The following is a 5327-nucleotide window of genomic DNA, read 5'->3' on the forward strand; positions in this document are numbered from 1 at the left end:
TGTGTTTGTGTGTGTGTGTGGGGGTGGGTGGGTGTGCGTATGTGTGTATGTATAGGGTTCTGCTGATATTGGATTTTTGATGGCTGATTCTTTGATGATATGTTTGCATTGAATGTTTCAATAGCTGACATTTTGTGCATTATAGCTGTGCATTTTCATGACAAAGATCTTTATCTATCACCTAATTTTTTTTTTTTTTCACATGTGGAAAAAGCCTCTAAAATTGCATTTAGACCATCATGTTGCACTAAAACTTACCCTGAACCCATTAAAAATTGAATTGTTCCAGGATTTAGGAGCTCCATTTTGAATGCTAGGGGAAACTCTGAGATAAACTGAGCTTTTAATTTACCAAATCATTACTGGATAATTGAGTGAGGAAATGAAATCTGCAAAGAACATGAAGGATGGATCTGTGGATCACTCATGTCCACAATGAACAACACTGACTGACAAGCAGGAGGATGATATATTGGAATCCAGCTTTTTATGTATGTGTGTGTGTGTGTGTGTTTGTGTGTGATGTTTAGATGCATGTGTATTTCTGAGTGTATCCTCTTAAAGGGAGATGATGAGTCACCCAGTAATCTCCAAATGGAAATGGTGTTACATTTTGAGGATACATCCATCATGTCTCCGGCAGGTATGCAGGTCATCAGGCGAGTCGCAGTGCACAGCTAACTGGGTTATAGTTTTACCAGCCTCTCACTTTGCCTGTCACTACTCCGGAGTTGGCAGTAATTGCTAATTTTATGGTCTTTGGACAGCACTGTTAACAAACTACTGTATGTTAAAGTTACCGCGGTTCATGTTATTACAGGCTGTCAAACACATGTTACTTTAGTTATTTAACGGATAGCTTACAAATTGTGAGCAGGTAAAGCTTCATTGACTTTCTCGAAGCCACTCTCTGTGTCCTAGTTGCACACTATACAGTATACTAACTCAGAGAGTGTTTTTAGTATGCAAATACAGTTCATGGTGGTGTGATGGTTCTGCCAAAATATCTCAATTTAGTGCAGTGTATTTTATTTGTATTTGATATGGAATCAGGGCATTGACTGACAGAATAAGACATGGACAGGTCACATTTAGTTACATTCATACTATCATATCTGAAGCAAAGAAAAGATAAAACATTCAACATTAATAGTTTTAAAAAATGTATGCCTGCAGGGACAAATATTATTTAGCCTTTTTAGTATTGGCTTTGGTGTACCAAACAGGTCTAGGTTTTTCACACCCATCACAATTCACGTTTTTTAAGGTAACGTTGCAATTACAGCACATTTGTGTGTATTTTTGGAATATGTAGTGCCAGGATGCCTCTGGCCTTGGCCTTCGTGCCCAGGGCTACACAACAACAAAAAGTACATTTTAATTTTCTACTGCAACGTTTCCACAACCTACACAAGGTCAGTCCCATTTTTACTGTGTGAAGCAAAATTGTCATGTCTTCTTATTTAATCTGCAATCAGGTGGTCGGATTCCATCTCTCACAAATTGTACACGTCTGTACACACATAGGTCCAAATGTTATATCCAGTCAGCTTTGCATTTTTCATGTGGTGTTGCAGACGTAACCTTTCTGGGGTGAACTTTAAGTTGTATTCCCATCTCTTGAGGGTATTGTATATGTTACAGGACATTTCTTCATTTATCTGTGTGTGTGAGTTTGTGTGTAAGCAACTGTTTTTTATAATCACACAGGGTGGCCAAGCTTATTGTTTGGCTGGTTGACCTTTGAGCTGTAATGTTGCGATGACGATTGCGAATGATTGAATGATATGAATATATGAATGAAACTGGTGAACGAATTCACCAGCTTCCTTCAGATTTCTCTTGATCTCTGCACACTCCCACTGTGTTGCAGACACACAGAAAGCACTATGGCGCACTTTTCTGCTGATTATTTAAGTATGTCGCCCTGTTCACAATCCTGGGTACATAGGTGAATGTGAATAAACCAGTTTAGGAATTTCAAATGTAATTTTCTCTGATGCCCACGGCACAGAATTCTGGCTGACCGGGTCCTGTTTCTTCCCCATAGAAGGTCATCACTGCAGCAGGACTTGGAATAAGTGTGGCAGGGATGTGGAGTGGAATAGATGATGACAATATTTAAATGCTAATGAAAATGAGGTTGGATTTGGAGAGATGTTGAATGTATTATACAGCAGGGTTGTGATCTGACACCCTAATCTGCTTTCACGTGTTCCCGTGGCTGCCAGGTTTCCACTTCATAAGGGAGCAGCAAACAAAGATCAAGGCACAGTTCCTCTGCCAGTTGCAACTTTACAAAGTTGAGATACGTCCAGTGGAGGCTTGCCTCTTCTACAGCTTTAAAACTGCAGTATAAGGACAGAAAGTTACCCTCCATTTCCCAATAGCTCCAATCTGAGTTTATCATCACCAGGCTCAACTGAAATCACAAACTTTGGCACCCTTCAAGATACTGCTTCATTTTGATAAATACCCACTCTTAAGAGGCTATTGAAACAGCACATTATCATCACCTTTCACTGTTGTGGAGGAAATAAATTGCCATATCTGAAATGAACTTTGAAATGCTAATGTTCTTGTTCAGACGACTGCTGTGTAACCTCAACAGAGACTCTTTCAGTCTATCAGTTCATTCAGGTTCATTCACACAATCTGTAAATGCAAAGTTTTCTTTCTTTTTTTAAATGTGGACCTATTGAATAAATTTCTAAAATAAATGACTGCTCCGAGATTCAGCCTTTCAAAGACCTTTTATTACGTGTCACTCCCTTATATTATTATTATTATTTTTTTTTTTTAGTCACAGTCTCATTTATGAAGTGATTAAAGCTCAGGAGGCAGGATAAAAGCACATCTCTATTAGTGAGAAAACATTACAAGAAAAATAGGGCAGCCCCACTTGATTGCCAACAAGACTCCCTATGTTTATTTGTTGTGAGGTCAGAGTCCATGTTAGTGTGTCCCAGTGGCTCTATTATAAGGTTTAGACATCCTCTCATTAGTCCTTTCTTTATATTTGTGAAGCCTGAAGTTTTGCCATTGTCAGTTCTCTCAGGTCACTTGGCAGGATCCAGCTGTGAATATATATTCAGAGTGTATTAGTCAGCCAGTCAGCAGGGAACTGTAACACAGTGAATCAAGATGCTGAAAATAAGTCAAGTTCTTTGCCTCAGTGGAGAGGTTTGTAATGAAGGAAACACAAAGAGGGGCTGCTGACATTTTGTCATTATGTGACGGTGTTCTTCTGGTCCCATGTTTGCAGCATAATAAACAGTGTATGACCAACCCACCCTCCATCCAAAAAAACACCCAATTTGCATTTCTCAACACCTGAGAAAATTGTACTCAACTCAGCGTGAGATTTAGATTATCACCTGGCCAAATACCTGCCACACACAGCTGTGTCCATTTAGGGCAGCAGATGCATACAGATGGGTGAAAAACTGAAAGGAAAAATGGTGCACGAGTCACTGAAATTATGTGAATCAGAGGCTTTGGCCTTCACAGTCACCAGATCTATACCCAAATGAACACCTATGAGAGAGACTTTTCCAAGAAAACTGTTCCCTCCAGTAGAGTTAAGAGACATGAATCTATGACAGGGAGCACTGTCACTGTTTTGGAGGCTTGTCGTGAAGTTTCTTTTCCATTTTTCATTTAGCCTTTCTTTAACCAGGCAGGTACCAGGTGGGGCTGCAGCTAACGATTATGTACAATATTATCAATAAACCTGCCAATTATCTTCTCAGTTCATCGCCTAATCATTTGGTCTAGAATGATCAGAAAACATAAAAACAATGCCCATCACAGTATCCTAGAGCACAAGGTGATGCCATCAAATGTCTTGCTTTCTACGACCAGTAGGCCAAAGACATAAAACTTTCTACGATGTAAGACAAAGAAAAACAGCCAACTCTCATATCTGAGTAGATGGAACCAGAAAATTCCTGCCATTACTGCTTGAAATATAACTTTTTAAAAATGAATATTATTTGCAAAACATATAGCATTTCGAGGGACTAAAAATTAATAAACCAATCATTGCAGCTCTAGTACCAGGTAAAAGTCAAGAGAGTCCCGGACAAGGGGGCAACACTGAAGAATTGTGACAACAATAAATACAAACAACATAAACAGGATTAAAACAGCTGCCTGACACTGAAAAAAAGGTATATTAAGATAATACCCAGTTACGATAAGTAATGAGTTTCTAAAACTACTCAAAATTAATCAGATTTTGTGATTCTGGCTATGAGTATATACATAAATTGCAGTCCTGCAGGTTTGGTTGTTTGTAAATGCTGACATGAGGTGGCGATGAATACTTCACCTTCATTTCTCCTGCCTCTGTTAATGAAAGCCCTACAGTACCATGGACAGCGCCAAGAAAAAAAAATCAAACACAGCAGGCAAGCACGTGTTCAAAAAACTTCCACCTCTTTAATATGATTTCTATGAGAATTAAAGGGTAAATAAATTCAGTGACTTTGGATCAGATTGGCCTAGTTTTCCCATGAACTTAGAAAGAATCTGTTCAAACCCTTTGTCAGGCTCATTAGATATGCCCACAGTGCTGTTAGAGCACCAGGGTGAAACATTTATGACTCACTTGTGTTATATTTACTTTTCACTGATGCCTCAACTCCCAGTGACAAACAGCAGTCTAGTCTCACACAGTTAAATCCCGAGGCGCATGCTTAATCTTTTAACCCACTGCAATCAGCAGAAGGGTTGGCTACATTGGGTGCTGTATTACTTTTAATTATAACAGTGCAGCAGTGTGGGAGACACAGTTTTCAACCTCAAGGCTAAGACTGAAATTGAGCTGTTGGTGGGGGGGAAACACAGGCTATTACATAATTAGTATAAGGCTGTAAATGGGATAGTGGTGGGGTTTTCTAATCAGAGGCTGAGAGCGAAAACACAGAGCCTGATCTGAAGATAATAGGGGGGAGAGGATGCCTACTTAAGAGGTTTGGGTGGAGGAAGGGACCAAAGAAGAAGAAGAAGAAGAAGAAGAAGAAGAAGAAGTAGTAGTATAAGAAGAAGAAGTAGAAGGATGAGGTGGTTCAGGAGGAGAGGGGGAGGGGGGATTCGAAACACTGCATCATTTAAGTACTGCAGCTGATGTCATTTCCTAAACACCATAATTGGTCATCAATGACTCTTAAAGCTGTGAAGAAAGGCTAAATGAAAACACACACACACACACACACACACACACACACACACACACACACATATACACTTTCCCAGGGGAAATGTTGTAGCTTCACCGATCCATTGAAACCTTAATTGCTCGGACTTCAGACCCCCCCCCCCCG

Source organism: Micropterus dolomieu, linkage group LG23 (assembly GCF_021292245.1).
Source record: "Micropterus dolomieu isolate WLL.071019.BEF.003 ecotype Adirondacks linkage group LG23, ASM2129224v1, whole genome shotgun sequence".
NCBI classification, from domain to species: Eukaryota; Metazoa; Chordata; class Actinopteri; order Centrarchiformes; family Centrarchidae; genus Micropterus; species Micropterus dolomieu.